At 45.3% G+C, this 19312-nt stretch overlaps 1 protein-coding gene across 2 annotated transcripts in view; it reads left to right on the top strand.

Annotated features, from left to right (window-relative positions):
- The window catches only part of LOC119165559 (lachesin), a 165095-nt gene that overhangs the window by 2383 nt on the left and 143400 nt on the right, over positions 1-19312 (top strand). The window lies entirely within an intron of this gene.

Below are 19312 nucleotides of genomic sequence, written 5' to 3'. Positions count from 1 at the left end.
CAAAGCTGCTTTTTTCGTTCGTGTAGCTCATGAGCAGGAATTTCAGACGTTTAATTTGCAAACCAGAAATGTCCTCGAGCTCTCCGAAAAACTTGTTGGGCAAGTTAACTTGTGGATATTCTAAGCACTTAGCGCAACTTGGTTCTCCCTCGAAACACTCTCAAATTCACACATGCTTCCACTCAAGAAGCGAAAGTCCTATGAGTGTGTTTTTGTGAGAGGAAGTGTGTGAGAATGTGAGAGAGTTTCGAGGGATTACCACGTTGTGCTAAGTAGATACAATATCCACGAGTCCTGCTAAATTGTTTATGATCGAACATACTGCATGAATTCTGAAACGAATCAACTTGATATGCCATAATATTTCTTGTTATTCGATTTTCGTTATGATAACTCATAAGCAGATACGTTTAAAACCACTAGTTTGATTTAAGCTTGCTTTTTGCTGTATGCTGAACAATGACATTTGTCATACATTCAGGCATTCCGGTCGTTCATAGTTGCTAGGTGGTGAAAAAATTGGGGAGTACTTAAGCTTCACCCGTAAAAGTTGAACACAATAGCAATAACCTGTCCCTAGTGCGTAAAGTTCGAAATAGCTCGTGTCAGTCAAGCTTTCGCATACGGCTGCATTATGGTAATGGGTAGCATGCTTTAAACCATGGACAATTATGCGTCTGAAATATTTTCGAACTTGCTATTCACCCTCTACGAGGCCTTAAATGGAAAGGCGCGGTAACGTGTGACGTGTGTGCCCTTTGTAGTGGGTGGCCCACTTCAAATTATGAAGTCCTGAGAATCGCATGTTCTGACGCCCGATCGCAATGCACGCTTGTACCACGCATTATTACTTTGATATTACATGTTGAATTATGAAGCATGTATACAGAAAGCGTGTGTTTGGAAAGCATGTGAGTTACTTTCACTACATTTGCAAACAGAGGAAGTTATTTTCACTGTACATTCAAAGCTTCCTAAACTATAGGACTTTAACCTTCATGTTTTTTTCCCTAAGCAGCGCTTGCACGCCTATTTTCGTTATAGAACTGCAACAATGCAACTATGCGTGACACTTTGTTCACTACGCATTCTCTTAAACGTCATGTTAAAAAAAAACAAGCGTGGCCCTGTGGTAGAACACTTGCTTGCTTCGCAAACGACCCGGTTCTATCCTTACACAGATCCAGAGTTCCTTATTATTTAGTTTTGTTTGAATCTTTCTCGAATTTTCTTTCGAGCGCAAGATGATGACTTTCCGCTCGGAACCAATGACGCCGACACCTGAATTTCTGCGAAACGAGCTCTTTAAAGCTATCGCTTTAATATATAAGCAAGCTCATTTGACGTGTTGGCTCCTAAACTAGCTTAGTTAGGTGGGCTAAGATTTGCAGAGGAGTGATATTTTCTGAGAACGTGGTTAGAGTCGACGAAAAGATTAGTTTTCGTTAGCCTCAGTTGATGCAGAATGTACTCTCTCTTCATGGTCTCATAATTCTGAATCAAAGTTTCAACCTTTCAAACGAAGCAATCTTATCCGTGGAGGCCGGGGTTCCGCTGCTTATTACGAAGGTGCTGGCGTTGTACAAATCATTCATAAGTTGCAGCACGTCAGTCTTTTCGAGTACGTTTCTACACACAAGTGCCGCAAGCATACGTCGTCAATATCTCTTCCACGCACGGTAGAAAACGTAGAGACTTCGATCGCAGCTTTCTGCATATACAAAGCTGAACTTGGGTCCATTATTTTTCACGTACGGCCCAGCTTAAGACAACTCAGAAACACGATTTGCGCCAATTTGTGAGGCGTTCGTGAAAACACACCCTGGCCATAACCTACGCATAAACATGAGCAAAGGCTGCTCTATGCGAGCAAAATGTGGAACTTCAGAAGTAGACACTACAGCACTGTTTGAGTGAACAATGCATAAAAGGAGACATTTTTGTTAATTACAGAAGCAGTAAACGCATCATCAGAGTAAAACATTTTGTATAAGTTTTCGGTAGTAAATAAGACCGCGGATGAGGAGTGCTTCTTTGTCCTCAGCACGCAAGACATTGAGGGCATGGTTGCGCTTCTTGTGGAAAACTGGCCTCAGAGACAAACTGTAAGCGGTGTCGTCGACTGTACTGTTGCTCTTTTTTTTTTCCTTTTAAAGATGATAGTCTTTCTTCGGGACCTTCGACGGAAAAAATTTGGTCTGTCTAAGTGTCTGTCCGTCTCTCTTGTGTTTAGAAAAAAAGGTTTGACGATTTACAGTACTTGATACTGTACTATGGGAGAGCTTAAAGCCGTCCCAGATACCTTGATAAGTTACGTCTCTCTTTCAGTCTGTTCATTCATTAGTTTGTCCACCTTAACGATTCCTTAAACGGCACCAAACGGCCAACCCCATTCGCAGCGCCCACCAATATTTCTCAAGATTTAGCGTGCATCGTTGTGCGATTGTCAATTAAATAGGCAAATATTGCGCATATCTGAGGTGCCATAACAACATGTCTATGTTTTGTAGGTCTGCCTTTATACTAAAAGAGGCACACGCAAGCAACTCTAAGGACTGTAGCGTTTAACGCACTGCGCTGACAGTGCAACGCGATGCTCAAGAAGGTGTTTTCAACGCTTTTGCTACGACGACACGGTGGTGGCACCTGCCCGTCGCTTTGCATTCTACACCTTATCACCTTCGTGACCGACGCGCATCTTTCTCCGCGGTGCCGCACGCCTTCGTTTTCGAAGATAACGGCCAGATGGCGCTCGTGTTTAACGTGCCTAGATGCGCTTGTTCGCCTCCGTTATACGCTCGAGGCACTCTAACGCAGCGCCTTCAGAATACCATTCACTGATTTTCTCGCGCAGAACATTAAATAAACGTTTCGTTCACTCTCTCCAGGCCCAAGACTATCATCTTTCGACGAAATTTGCAGTGTATGATGTAGACTCGGGTCAATTTTTTTCATCTTTCAACATATCTTTTCTGTCACCTTTTATTCCCATTCCCCAGTACAGGGTAGCCAGCCGGTCTGAGAACTGGGTAACCTCCTTGTCCTTCCTTTTTTACTACTCCTCCTTAGTCCGCAAATGTTATCAGTACTGCTTTGAGGTGGTAATCAGGTGATGTAAACCTATTTCTTATTAAGTCTGGCAATATGATTCACTGAAGAAAGGGTGCCTATATTAACATTTAAAAATTAGCTTTTACTAATGCTGGTGCACGGTTTCTCAAGTTCAAGTGCGCAGGGCTGACGATGGCTTCGTCACCATGCTTGCTTGCTTTCATAAAAAAAAGAAAAGTTGTGATGTAACACGTTACCACGCATTTCACGCATACGCATACGCCTACTTCTCCCCCCCCCCCACATATATATATATATATGTGTGTGTGTGTGTGTGCAAAAGCTGTACAAACAGTATGAGCAATACGCACGTCTTCACCTCTTTTAGGCAGTACCCCAAAAATGAAAACAAATATAAAACTTCACCAACTTGCCATAGGTATTGATACAGATCATATCCCTGACTAACACAGCATCACTGCACCGAATACCGGGCAAGGCCACCAGAAGTTAACCTTTTTTTTTTTTGAAACGCGACGGTGTCCTAGTTTTCGAGGAGAAACCGATGAGGAAAAGAACGTCTCTCGATAACTACTGGTGTGCGATTGTCAAAAGAAAAAGAAAAAAAAAACCCGTACGCTTGAGCACCAAGCGAACCAAACTTGGGCTTCATTTTAATGAACTTCGCCCATCCTGTCTCTAAACGCATGGTTATTTATTACGTAGTTATGAATGCTCATTGAATGCTGACAAACCAACCAATATAACTTCAATATATGCGATGTGTCGGGCACTACCCGCCATTGTGCTGCTGTATATAAAAGTCAAAGTGCTTGACTGCTGATTCGAAGGTTTGAGGATGAAATCCTGGCCGCGGCAGCCGTTTTTCGATGGAGGCCACATGCTAGCGACCTGTCTGCGTGGACTCAGGGGCCGATTTAAAGAGCACTAGGGGGTCGAAATTGCCGGGGCCCACCACTGCAGCATCTTCCGTGGTTTTGGGCCGCAATATTCCAGTTTTTATATGTCAGGATGGAAGAAAGCACGCTGTATATGCATGGAAACCAAGGAGGATTAAAAAAATTGCTGAAGTGGAAATGATTGCGCAGAAATGAAGCCGTCCCTCTGGCAAGTTGGCGGTTGTGGTGGCCATTTTACTAGGGGCATGATAAAGTATCACCGTTCAGCGATTAAAAACGAAGCGTTTCGCTCACATGCCCAACGAGTTTAATGTGGGAACTTTTTCGGGTCACTTAGTGCTCCAAGTGCGTCTTACAGTTACTAGTTTTCCTTAGTCAGCCTCTAATTGGAGGCAAAGTTCTTTGAAGATTCAGTTATCCATACTCGTTTCTGCGTGTTATTTCGTCGGGAACAACTATCTTTTAAAATAGAACTAACGTAGCGTTTACATAAAATAATAAAGTCACTTGATCTTTAGGTGGGCACTATCAGAAAAGAACATGTTTCCGCCATTTTGGCAGTGGCAAAAGGTGGCTTCACTTCTGCTGGCAAGGCATTGCGGGAGCTTCCACTCCAGCAATTTTTCTTTAATCCTCCTTGATGGAAACCCAAAATAATATCCTGGTTGGCAGACAAGGTTTTCTGTCCGTGGAACCAAGCCTATTTTTTTGCAGGAGTTCTAATATTTACGAAGAAAACATACGCCGTACTGCGCGGTCCGTGCTTTTCATGCACTAATTAGAATTAAGGGCGATGATAGATCTTCCCTTGGCGTAGACAAAGTAGGGCCGCATGACAGCCTGTAACAGATTATGCAATAATATCGAAGCTTCAGCGCCAAAACTAACTTGTAAAGCTATCTGTGGCACCCACGGTAAAAGCGCGGGCCTTGAAAGCTTGGCTTTCAAAAAGACAGCATGGATTCAGGTTAACGCAGTGTTTCTTGCAGAAGGTGAGGATATGCCTTATGAGTGACTAATCACCGAATCATTAATTGAGAAATGTGCTTCTGGAAATGTGAGGCATATCATCCTTAAACCAGCAGCAATAGTTTTCACGTAAAAAAATAATGTCACGGAAGCGAGTTGTCGATTTCACTTCTTGCCCCGCCGCGGAGGTCTATAGTGGCTACGGTACTCGGTCGCTGACCCGCAGGTCGCGGGATCGAATCCCGCGGCTGCGGCGGCTGCATTTTTGATGGAGGCGAAACCACTGTAGACCCGTGAGTTCAGGTTTGGGTGCACGTTAAAGAACCCCAGGTGGTCAGAATTTGCGAAGCCCTCCAGTACGGCGTCTCTCATTATCCTACGGTGGTTTTGTGACGTTAAACCCAGCATACCCATCCATACACTTCACTTAGAAGTTTCTGGCGCAGGTCCTCGAAATTTCATGACTCGTGAGGTAGCTTTCGGCGTAGACCGCGATGCACACGCCTCCTACTCTGCTTTATTGGTTTCTTTCTTGCACATAGAAGATATTTTTGTATGTTTTTTTGAAAAAAAATATTGAACGTTATGAACATTCAGGAATTAATGCGAGACAAGCTCTTTACGTTAAGACACTGCAATATTTGTAAAATCATTTGCTCCACTACTACCTTATTGCTGGCTGTGGTAAGGTCGTGGGTTCGAATCCCGGCTGTGGCGGCTGCAATTGCGATGGAGGCGGAAATGTTGTAGTCCCGTGTGCTCAGATTCGGGTGCACGTTGAAGAACCCCAGGAGGTCGAAATTACCGGGGCCCTCCACTACGGCCTCTAATAGTGCGTTCTTTAAGTTTTGCGTTCGTGCCTTGATTTCAGAAATCGGTGCTTGTTTTCAACTTCACGCCGCTTTCGAAGTGTTTTCATCATTCGTCCCCTTTACAAACACCGACGGAGTAGTCGTACACACTACTATCAGCGATATACGGGTCGTTCGAAGCGGGAAAAGAACAACCCGCAGGCAACACGACACAAACGCTGCTTACGGGCCAGTTTAGTTGCACCTTTGACCGGAGGGGTATAAATCGTGTTCGTGCCGCCCCATCTAGCTGGGAGCGCAGTAGCCTCCTGCAATGCCATGCGGCTACCTCAACGCTTTCCTATCAGCGTGCTCTATCTGGTTGCCCGTTGCTAATGGTTTTGTAGTCGTGGTTGCACCCCTACCATTTCTGTGCCCGCTGGTCTTTTGCCGTCCAGCTTCCTTGAAAGCGTACGTTCCGTCTACAAATAAAATGAGCAAATGCAGAGCGAGAAAACACATAAGTTGAGAAAACTAAGAGTCAAAAGGCAGGAATGTTGTTCTCGCTGGTTTTTTCTTTGTGTGTGACCGTAAACGTTGCCGTCGTTAAGGCGCCGATGAAAATCTACGTGGTGCCGTGAGAGACGCCGGAACATCGAGAAAACGCAAGAAAAGAGCCCGAAAATTCCGCGTAATAAGCAACTTCGTTGGCGGAAGCGAACACACTACTAAAGTCAACTCTTTTTGCTACTGTTATTTTCGGTCGCCTGCAGAAACGACCCCATTCAAGTTCTCTGGGTTGTCGTTCGGGGTGACTCGATTCGCTTTTGCATTGGGAAAGTAGGCAATAAAACTTGTTTCTGTACTTTCGTTCTGCTTCTGCGCGTCTGCGATAGTCTTAGCGATCATTGCTATTGAAGCGTGAGGAATAGCCAGCAATTGTCCGCAGAAAAAAAAAAAACTGCGTCAGCTAAGCTGAAAAAAAAAAAACTCCACTCAAATGTTTCGCGATTTCTCCCTGGCTAGAAAGCCATAAAGTGTTTCAATATTTATAAAAAGTTTGAAGAATTGACCTTGGGTATCGTTAGAGTTTACTATGTCACGGCATCCGTATTACCAGTGCACTGACAGCCTGGTTTCATTACTACAGTGTGAAAAAAGAAGTGTCATGAACCAGTAAAATCGTGAACAGTGCATTATTTGGTGCGTGCTGAAAAGCGTTCTTACATTGTGAGAGCGCGGCAGTGGATCTGGTGAGCGCTAGTTTTGCCTTAAACATACGCAGTCAGTGCTATATCATTTCTTTTGCATCTGATACCGGTTTCACGCAGTTACTTTCGATCATGATCAGGGCCGATGCGTATTAGGCTCAGTCCCGGTGAAATGCTGCTGCACGGCCTCTTTTAATTTTTATCAGGCACAATCAGGATCAAGGAGGAGGAATGAAAGAGGAAGGACAGGGAGGTTAGCCATCAGGATCAGGATCAAGACTCAGCATATTTGGACAGCACATAAAAACGAGTAGTTACGGCGTAACTATGGAAGGAAGAAACATGGACAGGAAAGAGCGCCGACTTTTGCAATCAACACATTCGCGATCTGGCTCGCAGATCGCAATTTGACTGATGTCTGTGCCAAACTCCATACAAATTAGTTTGGACCATGTAGCTGCAACCATTGCTGCTCGCTATCGAGACAGCTGATCCGAATTGGCCCTAATCGCGATCAAAAGTGCCCGTGTGACACCGGTGATAAGGTACCAATAATATTTCTATGGTAAAGCGTTGTTATTTTGTTTAAGTGAATCAATACTAGTTTCATGTTTATCGTGCACTAGAGAAAACATAGTTTATTTCTTAGCCCAGTGCATAAAAAAAAGAAGGTTACGACTTTTAAAATGAATAAAGTTGACGCTGAATGCACTGAAACAAACTAGACCTGTGAGTGAACGATCCGACTGAAAGTTTTGTAGATTAAAGGAAGTGTTTGGTGTGGTAAAGTGTGGCATGCGTCATTTTCTCGTGCAAGCCAAAAGCGAGATATTATCTCTTAAAATGGAACCTTTTATATTGGTGTCCCATAAAAAGGCTCTAAATATGAACAACAACGGCTAGCCGACACTCACGCGTGCATGTCCTAATATCGTGCTAAATAATGGGTACGAATGATGGCATCACCTTAAAATGCTGTTTCGTTTAATAGCCTGCCGTCAGCCTGGCACCGATTCACGTAAACGTAATCTGCTGCAGTAGACGTAGTACATTTTCACGCATACGCAGAACTACGCATTTACAATAGTTCAATATTAGGTTCTTTATTTATAATATCTCAGGTTTTTTTCCCATAACCATATGATGGGGCCGTTGTGGAAAGCTCCGGAAATTTCGAGCATGGGGTGTTCTTTAACGTGCGCTGACATTCTACAGTACACGGGCCTTATACGATTTCGCCTCCACCGAAGTGCGACAGCCGCGGCCGGACTCGAACCCGCGACCTTCGCGACAGCAGCCGAGCATCTTTATCACTACACCACCTTAACAGACAATATTAAGCGAGTTAAGCGGCTTCAAGGAGACTGTTTACATTGTGGCCGAATGTGCTTTTAAATTTAAGCGAAAGCATTACGTCTCATTTGACGCAATAGCTCGAGCTACTGATGTGCGCGCATTTAATGGCTGTCTGGGCAGTTGTACAAGTAGAATACAGCTTACTCAAAAGGGGCAAAAAACGACAAAAAACTGCATCCGACCGATGATGGAGGAAGAACGATAAAGGCCACTCTCGCTTATTTGCGAACGAAAACTGAAGTTGATTTGAAAAGGCCCGGTTTCGTGAAGATAACCGTTCGGAGATAAGACATGCTATTAGGCTTTGGTTAGTGGATGTTTCTGTTCATTTGCAGACTGTAGTTTTGATTTCCTCAAGATTCTAATTGCGGGATGCTCCAACACAGACCCATTTCTAGCAATAAGTGTACCTGTAGAGATCTTGATAATTGCACCATTAGTGTGATAGCTGGAGCACATTCTTTCATATAGTATCGCGTCGAGTAATCGAATAAAGCGCCTTTCTATTCGTTAAATATCAAAGATATTTCTAATGTATAAATTCAACAGTTGCGACAGTCATGAACATGAAAATCTTCGCCAGCCGTGTAAACCTGGACGTGCTACGCCGCAACACAACCAGACTGATTATAGGCTTGTGGGAGAGAGAGAGAGGAAAGGCAGGGAAGTTAACCAAGCTTTGCTCATTTGGCTACCCTACACTTGAGGTGGGGGAAAGGGGAACAATAGAAAAGAAAGAGATAGAGAGAAAAGAAGAAGAGTAAGAAGAGATGAAAAAAAAGCTTAAGAACACTCAGCAGTCTTAAACTGTTCTTTCACAACCGCCTGTGAAGTTGGTATGACGGGCAGTGACACAGAATGTGCTCAAGTGTCTCTTCGCAGGCGCAAATTTTTCATGCCGCGCTGCTGGCCATTCCAATGAGACACGAATACGCATTCGTAAATGCCACGCTTAACCTCATGCGACACACAAAAGTTTCAGCACGTCGTGGGAGCCCGGATGGCAAACGAAGTTTCAAGTTTGGGTCGATCAAATACAGGCGCGCGTATTCCATTGTCGGAGCGTGATACGGCGAGCAAGTGATTGTAGTCACCGCGCTGCATCTGTTCTCAAGAGCGGTATGGGCGTTCAGGTCTTGGTCATGAGCCGATCGAGCAGCCTCATCCGTCTGGTCATCATCGACAATTTTAAAATGACCCGACAACCATTGAAATACAATATCGTGTCATTCCTTGAGCGCTTGGTGGTGGTCGTGCCTTATCTGATAAACTGATTGTTCGCGCGATCCGTGGCGTAAAGCAAACCGTAGTGTCTGTAAAGCTGACCTCGAGTCACAAAAGATGGCCCATTGATTAGGTTGCTTTTGGAGAATGTGCTTGACCACCCCTTGAAGCGCCACGAGTTCCGCTGCTGTTGACGTCGTGATGTGAGAGAATTTGTATTGTAGCGATACATTACCATATTCAATAACCACTGCTGCTGTAGAGTTGTTGGAATTAGTGGAGCCATTGGTGTAAACATGTACGTGGTCAAAGTGCGTTTTTCCCAACAAACGCAAAGCCAACCGCTTCAGGGCTAGCGGTAACATGCGTGCTTTCTTTACGATTCCAGGAACCGATAAGCGCTCGTCAGATTGACGAAGACTCTACAACGCATATGCCGGACGCATCGCAGCTAGGTTTGAAGCCAAGGCGTAACACCTCATGATGTTTCGCCGCAATACTGCAGAACGAAGCTTGGGGCCTCAGCGCTGACAAACACGCTAAATGATGTGACAGAAATCGTGATAAATTCTTAATGTGCGCTCGCAGCGTCTCGACAATAATATACGTCGTGGCCGGCTGCGATAGCGATAGGTACAATTGTCGATGAGCATCTTTGAGGGCCAAGACATGTCTGAAGTGCTTGGGCTTGTACGCTCTATAGTGCGCGAATGTTAGTCTTGCACGTGTTGGACAGGGCAGGAAGGCTCTTCCGGAGAAGTCCGAGAAAGAGGGATGTATAAAGCTGCAGCGTTGAGCGCACGGAGGAGCCCCACAATTTTCCGCGAAAGAAGTAACTAGGCAGTCCGCGTGCTTATACTCGACGTTTTTTCTCGCGAATAATGTTGAAAACAGCTAGGTACCTTGAAGGTGCTTTAGTACAAAACTACCAGATTTGTCCGACCTACGCGATAAAAAAAGCTAAAGAGGCGCACCCGTTAGGCCGTAGTAAGTACGCACCCTGGACAGGATCATAAGCCCGGTCCATAGCAACCTGGCTATGTATTTTCGTAGTGACCTTGAATGCGATCAGAATAATTTAGACACTTAACACCTTTTGGGTATGTATGCGCATGAAACATATCATTTCATTTTAATAGCTGCTTTGCGCAACTCAGAAATAAACTTGGGCCATTCGAAACGCTCAACTTTGCATATGACGATAGATGTGTGTGAATTGTGAGCAATACCCTAGAAGAATGTGCGTCGCCATTCAAAACAGCCTTCTGCCACTACACGGGTAAAACACGAGGCTAGAATTATTTTATTAATTCTTCAGGCGGCTTCATGGAATTAATTTACTTTAACCAAAATTGTGTTGTGTGTTTTCCTCATAAAGTTCAGAAGAGACCTGGGACGCAGTACGTATATCCACATTTGTCATTCACGCTGCCTGGTGTGCTTTGAAATCGCTCTATATATAGTGTGCTGAAGTCCCGCGCACCGCAGGTGGCATAGATGAGCCACTCGTCGTTGAATGCATGCCAATAAAAGGCGTTTCGGCTCAGTTGGCTTGCCGCACGGGTGCAGGACAAAATGTGAATCTCGTATTGAACGGGCCAAAGCAGTCTAACACAGAGATGGAAGTGATTTGATTGATTTGTGAGGTTTAACGTCCCGAAACCACTATTTGATTATGAGAGACGCCGTAGTGGAGGGCTCCGGAAATTTCGACCACCTGGGGTTCTTGGAAGGGATGAGACACAATTTATACCACAGCGCTCGTATAGCGAGGAACATGGAGTGCCGGGAAGTGAACGAGGGTTGTAAGGTGGGCTTGTTGCAGACTCATATGAACAGCTTTCTTGTAGCGCGAAACGAGACAAGGACACGAGAAATCACTTGTGGACAGCATCCAGTGCTACAAGTAACAACATCCCGTCAAAGATGCTGCAGAGATCTGAAGTCGACGTTGGTAGACGAAAATTGACCAAGTCTGCTACACAGGAATCCAGAATTTGTCAATCTGACTTAGCGGGACTTTTCTTCAATGCTAACAATATCAACGTCGACATTCACCGAGAAATGGGTCCTGCCAAAGTTTTTTTCTACCTAATATTCGTTTCCTAGGCTCCCTTTTATTTATTTCTCGATAGTCTCATTTTCATTCTAATCAACTCTTTTTTTTTTCAATGAGTCTAGAAAAAGAAAATGTTAGTCCGATGCGTCTTCCGGCACTGTGCCTAATTAACTGAAGTGGCTCTGCCACTTGTTCTGTTGGAAAAAAGTTAAAAACACCGGGAAACAGAAGTATACGCATCCAGTGAAGGTGTCCAACAACTTGTGCTTCCATAGCCACGGTGTAAAAAAAAAAGAGTAATGCAGGCTCAAACTACGCATATATGTTTTACCACCACGCACTTATAGACACGGTGTGTCATGCGTGCTGCTGTTGCTTCCAGTTAACATTTACAAACAAGTACGAACATTTCGCATAAAACAATGTAGCGAACATTGGTGGCATGCGTTCCCTCGGCGGCCCGCAGTGCAAGGGAACGATAACCCGATTCGCGTTCATGTCTGGGAGGCAATGTAATAAAATGTGCGTGGCTAATCGAAGCCTTCCTGGTTCGTTCGGCTTCGGTAAGACGTAGTACGTGAAAAGAATCCACTCTAACAAGCTCCTCTTTAAATGCAAATTGTGGCACGGGCGTTGCAACCTGGCCAAGACGAATGCGGAAACGAAAGTGGTTCGGCAAGCTGCCTAAGTGGGTCGGTTGTCAATTTGCACGCTCGAAGACTCGGATGCGTTGCTTTTTTCCGGTAGATTATGGGCATTACGAAGGAAAACCCAATCACGTGTAAACATAGGAAGCTATTTTTTTAGTTATGTAAAATTTCATTACAGAAACTAGCTGCAAAATGTGATGTGCAGAGCGTACAAACACAAATTTATTAGTGACGTTAGCTGAAAAAGTATTTTTTAGGGGCGAAGCTCCTTATGGCGTGTGTCGGTTTCTCCTCCGTATGTATATGCAGGCGGAAATGTTGTAGGCCCGTGTGCTCAGATTGCGTCTCTCATAATCATATATAGGGTGGTTTTGGGACGTTAAACCCCTCATATTAATCAATCAATCAATCCTCCGTATGTATGTATGTATGTATGTATGTATGTATGTATGTATGTATGTATGTATGTATGTATGTATGTATGTATGTATGTATGTATGTATGCATGCATGCATGCATGTATGTATGTATGTATGTATGTATGTATGTATGTATGTACGTATGTATGTATGTATGTATGTATGTATGTATGTATGTATGTATGTATGTATGTATGTATGTATGTATGTATGTATGTATGTATGTATGTATGTATGTATGTAGCCATTGGCAGCACATACTCGCTCTAGAGCAGGTGTGTGCCACAGGGGTGGCGAGATGGGAGATTGTGGTGCTTGGAGTGTTCACTTGATGGACACACGGACGGATGGACAGACAGACTAGCAGACGGACGGATGGATGGACGCGCAGACGTACGAACGGACGGATGCATGGATTGACGCAAGGACAGGCTGACGGGTTCTTCGACCCACTCATCATCATTCACTCCATGAATATCCTGTGATTTTTTTAAACTGATCGGGTGGGCTATTCTTTTGCAGGATGAATCTGGTCCTGTGATTTTACAGCAAAAGCTAGTATGAGATCCCAACTCGGGTCACGCGCAGTTGTCTGCCGCCGCCACCGCCGGTCCGTAACCACATCGCGTAAAAGTAGAAAAAAAAAATGGCAGCATATCCACGGAGTGAATGATGGAGGGTGGGGCGAAGCATCAGTAAGTTCATTCGTTCTTGCTTTCGTCCATCCATGCGTCCATGCGTCTATCTGTGTGACCGTCCGTGCGTCCATCGCCCTTCCGTGCGTGCGTCTGTTCGTGCGTGCGCACGTCCATCTGTGCGTCCATCCCCGCGTTCGTCCACGCATCCGCCCCTGCGTCCGTCCATGCGTCCATCCGTCCGTACAGCCATCCGTGCGTCCGTCCATGCATCTGTCTGCGTGTCCGTTCGTCCATCTATTCAACACTCCGAGTACCACCATCTCGCATCTTTTCATCCTATATTCCCCATATAGAAGCACCGCCATCCAGTAGACATTCCAAGGGCTAAACGAGAGGTGGCACACGCACACTTTCTTAAGGCTTGCGCTTCGTGTTTACTTCCCACCTTTAACCACCTCGAGTTCATGGTATATACTAGTTTACCGTATTTATGGCGCTGCGGCCCAACGCTCACTAAACCTTTCTAAAACCAAGGAGGTTACGCCCAGCGAGTATAACGTAGCAACCATTTCTTGTCAGATAGTGCTCAATGTACATGCCAATGGCTGCTAATGGGGAATGAGAGACGGGAGAATTCGGCTTTTAGTTAACGCGCACGCTGCGAATTTTTTATTGTTCAACAACGCACAGGATAAATCTCCCACTGGCACCACCTTGGAGGTCAAAACGTAAGACTGGTTACACACTACTACGACTACTACGAGGGATGAACGGGTGCCGCTTTAAGGAGCTTCGCCCCTATATAAAAAACCTAGCATCAATGACACAGTTGGGCTCGAACCTGGGTTCGCTTGGCCATTGATTCTGCTATTGAGCTGCGCCGGTGCTTGTGACTTGTTGGAAAACTTACCCTAGGCAGGCTTGATGTTGGGAAAGCAATCGCGTTAATACGACATATAAAGCGTTTTAAAACAGCGAAAGAACAACCAGTCGTCGCACAGTGCGAATAGCGTAACGAGTGGGCCGTCCCACGCTCGAACCCATTAAAAAAGCTGGTTCTTGTTCCCCCATTAACTGTGGCGCATACCCACTTCAGCCTTAATTCTCGATCGTCGTCAGTCACTGCATGGACAATCGGCACAATATTCCTTGCAAGTGTTCAGCTGATACCACGCTTCTCAGAAGAATGACGAACAATAGCATAGCGAATGCCGACCTACAACCCAAAAGATTTGTTATTAATGCCCTAGGCGGGTATCAGGCAAGTGTGGTTGCAGTAGTAACCCAATTAGTGTTCTGAAAAGATTCTGAAAGGCCGCTCTTCTAGCTTTCGCTGTGACTGTGCTGCGCCTTCCGCGTAGGCCTGACGTTTATAGTTCGGTCATCTTATCTTTATGCCGAATGCGTTTAGAAAAAAATCTACTTTCTTGGAAACGAGAAGTTGGTTGTCGTAACACCAAATGCCGGTGCCACGGCATATCGACACCACATACGTCACTCAAACTACATGCGGGACTTTATGCGACAGCAGCCGTATCCTGACAAAGGCATTCCGCGGAGGGTCGAGAGACAGCCGTCGCGCTTTGTGTTTCACATGTGCTCCCCTAGCTCCATTTATATATGAGTGCCTTCACCGCGCGCTCTTCCACTACAAAGGCATGGCTGCTGAGCTGCGAGGATGAGGAGCCTTCGAGATAAACAGTGCTTCCCATCTAAGATGACAATGTGTTATACAGCATCCTTGGAGGCCATTATCCTACGAAACAGGTGCTTAACGGCAGACTCAATAAATAGAACGAATGACCTTTGGAAAGAACAATAATGTTATAATCATTACATAGACTTATTTTCACGTTTTCTGTTGCTGTCACGTGTTGGCCTAATCTATAGAAGTCCATGATATTGGTCTTGTTCGCGGGATACCCATAGATGATTCATACAATTTCTCTTACCACTGCCAGAAAAGTATATATTTTTTTAAAATCTCGTTAGAATGTTCGTCATTCGCAATGTCGCGTATGTATTGGTCACTGCAATTTTTCCGTGAAGTCACATGAACGATTAAGTCAAAGAGGAGTCATGTCTGAATTCACTCACACGAGCAAGCATCCGAATAAATAAGATACTTTGAAAGACGCCTTTTGAAGTAGAACGCGAAAGCTCTAAAGGGCTCCGTTTACGTCATCACATTCGCTTGCCATGCTTCGCTCCTCGTCATCCGCCCTGGTGATTATTGCTTGGTTGCTGACCCTAAGGTCGCGGGTTCGATACCGGCAGTGGCAATCGCATTTCAGTGGACACGAAGTGCTGGAGAAGCGTGTGCTGTGCCATGTCAGTGCATGCTAAAGAACGCCAGATGAGTTTCCAGAGCCCTCCCCTACGGCATGCCTCATAATTACGTCCTGGTTTTGGCCCATTAAAGTCTAGATATGATTAGTGTTACTATAAGTTCAGAAGTGTTGACAGGTTCCGCCCATACGACCATAGCCGTCAATCGTCTGCACGGCTGAAGAAGTAGTACCGCTAATGTTCTTGGCAGCGTTTTTCAGAGGTGTAGTCACAGCGCCCACATGACTCACGACGTCAGTTTTGAGTGTACGCCCATTGGTTGAGACATTGCGTGCACCCCCCTTTGAAGAGGAAGAACGTTGGGTTGCTAAAGCTGTATCTTCCCCGTCGTGGTGGTGTAGTGGCTAAGGTACTCAGCTGCTGACCCGCAGATCGCGGCGGCTGAATTTTCGATGGAGGCGAAAATGCTGTAGGCCCGTGTGCTCAGATTAAGATGCACGTTAAAGAACCCCAAGTGGTTGAAATTTTCAGAGCCCTCCACTACGGCGTCTCTCAACCATATGGTGGTTCTGGGACGTTAAAACTTCACATATTTATTTTTATTTATTTATTTATTTATTTACAGAATACTGCGGTCGAACGACCAAGCAGGGAGGCAAAATAAAAAGTGATTCACAATGTAACCTAAATAAAAAATAGTTCAAGCAATAAAAACATGTTAGGCAGTAGAACACATGATAACATTCGAACAAAGTTAAATGGCAGCAAGAAATTGCAAATTGCTACCGGAGAATGCAAATCAAATACAACGTGAGACAGTCCGAGATCTTGAGTTGTACGGTTAAAAACGGAAAGATACATAGTTATCGAAGTCAGGATTTTCATTATCACAGATTGCTTCAAAAGGTAACGCGTTCCAATCATTGATCGTCCGAGGAAAGAACGAGTTCATGAAAATATTAGTACGTGCGAAGTAAGGTTCAAGAGTGTAGCTGTGAGTATGTCGAGTTTGTCTTGAGATTCGATTTCTTATATAAGTTTCTGGACAAATGTTAAATTTACGGAAATAAAGTGAGTGTAGAAATTTCAGCCGGGCAACAGCCCTTCGGTATTGTAAAGTAGGGATATCATTAATGGCCATGATCGTTGTTGGCGAGTCATTTCTGTGGTAGGCATTAAAGATAAAGCGAACCGCCTTTCGCTGCACCATCTCGAGCTTCTTAACATCTTTGTTTATATGTGGGTCCCAAATGACACTAGCATAATCTAACTTTGGTCTTATAAAATTATTGTAGGCCAACATTTTGATTTCTGAGGGCGCTGTTTTTAATTTGTGTCTCAAAAAACCAAGCTTTCTAGAAGCAGATGAGCATGTTTTATTAATGTGGCTTGACCATGTTAGGTGGCTTGTAACTGTGACGCCCAAATATTTGTATTCGTTAACCTCAGTCAATGGACAGTTGTTGAGAGAATACGTATAATTAAAACGGTGTTTCTTATTTGTTATATGCATGACAACTGATTTATCGCTATTTAATTTCATTGACCAATTTTCACACCACTTAAAAATGGCACAAAGGTTCGATTGCAGGCATTTCTGGTCATTCGGAGCAGTAATCGTTTTATAAAGTATGCAGTCATCTGAAAAAAGCCTTATGTGGAGTTGTGATGTGTCTATTGATTTAACAATGTCATTTATATACACTAGGAAGAGAGTGACACACACACACACACACACACACACACACGCACGCACACGCGCGCACACGCGCGCACGCGCACACGCACACACACACACACACACACACACACACACACACACACACAGAGCACCGCGTAATGTGACATGTGCTGCTTAGACAAGAACAGTCCCTTTGCCAGTGCTGCAGTGTCACCAGATCCAGTGTGAATTAAAGTGCAGTTCGAGATAACACTTCGAATGAAGCATAAGGCATCGAGTGTCCTGCTATATTTAGTAGAGCAACTGTATGGCAGCGATAGTTCAGCTACCGGGGTTCAGATAGCAGGTCAAGGTGACAAAGTTGGACTGCTAAACCTTTGCAGAACTTCGCTTTGCGACAAAACCGCTGGAGACGACGGGGAGCCAAACGGAACAAAAAAAAACGAAGCTCAGACAAATCCGTGTACTACCCATCACTTCCATATGGCTGAAGTACCATGCATTGCTTCCCCCATAGACACCAGCACCAGTGCTCCAATAATGTAGGAAACTCTATGGAACAAAGTGGCCGATTGAAACAGCAAACGATGCGCAATACCTGGAACGCACGGTTGCTCGCACTGAGGGTGATGGTGAGGGCTACACTAATCGTGACACATGGTGACTGCGTCCGGTGAACAGTCGTTCACTCCGAGGTTCTCATCGTGGATCAGGCGGATCGCTGCAGTTCTTCGTAACGCACGCCCATAAGCTGCAGCCGCTTCGCACGTCGCGGTGCGTGAGCACAGTGTTTTAAAGCCGCGGCACGCAGCGCTTGGCCAACTCCACCTGGAACCATAGACTGAACGCTTGTCGACCAGATGCAGTCGTTACGTGTCATAAGTGCTTTCGCCTTCACTGCCAGAATCCACGCGCTCCTTTTATCTCGCTTTAACCGCCAGGCACTTCGCCAACTCCACCTGGAACCGTAGACAGAACACTTGTCGACCAGATGCAGTTATTATGTGTCATAAGTGCTTTCGCCTTCACTGCCAGAATCCACGCGCTCCTTTTATCTTGCTTTAACCGCCAGGCACTTCACCAACTCCACCTGGAACCATAGACAGAACACTTGTCGACCAGATGCAGTTATTATGTGTCATAAGTGCTTTCCCCTTCACTGCCAGAATCCACGCGCTCCTTTTATCTCGCTTTAACCGCCAGGCACTTTGCCAACTCCACCTGGAACCATAGACAGAACACTTGTCGACCAGATGCAGTTATTATGTGTCATAAGTGCTTTCGCCTTCACTGCCAGAATCCACGCGCTCCTTTTATCTCGCTTTAACCGCCAGGCACTTTACTATCGGCCAGTGCCAAACGTTCGCGATAGTACATTGCGCGCCTTGGTCATCACCAGTGGCAAGCGCGCGCATGCCGTTTGGCAACTGTGCGCGTACGCGCGCTTGTACTACACGCACAATGCCACGGCGAATGTTTTGCCACTCTCCGGGTTTCATTTGACGCCAATAGTACGCGTATGGGGATGTCACCGTTTGTGGAAGATGGTAGCCTTCAGCGGCACTCGCGTCACACGCTCGCGTTCTACTCGTACGGGCACGCGTTCCACTCGCCTGTGTGACTGTCGCCACTGTGGGGCGTGCATCGGGGATCATTCCTGGCGATACCATCGCAAGCGGTGAGTCTCCATATACCGTACGCGACACTGCTTCGTACTACGGACGCCACCCATAATAAGTCTTGACAATCAACAAAGCAACTAAAAATAACCAAAGAGGTTCATCATGCACTTACTCAGAATTGTAATTTTGGGCGCACGTAAATTATGGTGGTACAATGCTTTATTATCAGCGTGACCACAGTTTCGAAGGGTGCAACCACACACACGCCGACCCAACTGAACTTTACGTCGTCCTGCTTGTGATCACTGAGTGTGAATAATTCAAGTTGCGGTTTCTTTAACCCTTCGATAGGAAAGTTCTTCGGGGGTGGGGTAGCAACGTCGCTTGTTTTTGTAGGCCCGTGTGCTTAGATTTGCGTGCATGTTAAAAACC

This window comes from Rhipicephalus microplus, chromosome 1, assembly GCF_043290135.1.
Source record: "Rhipicephalus microplus isolate Deutch F79 chromosome 1, USDA_Rmic, whole genome shotgun sequence".
Classification (NCBI taxonomy): domain Eukaryota; kingdom Metazoa; phylum Arthropoda; class Arachnida; order Ixodida; family Ixodidae; genus Rhipicephalus; species Rhipicephalus microplus.
This window is presented reverse-complemented; position numbering and strand designations above follow the sequence as displayed.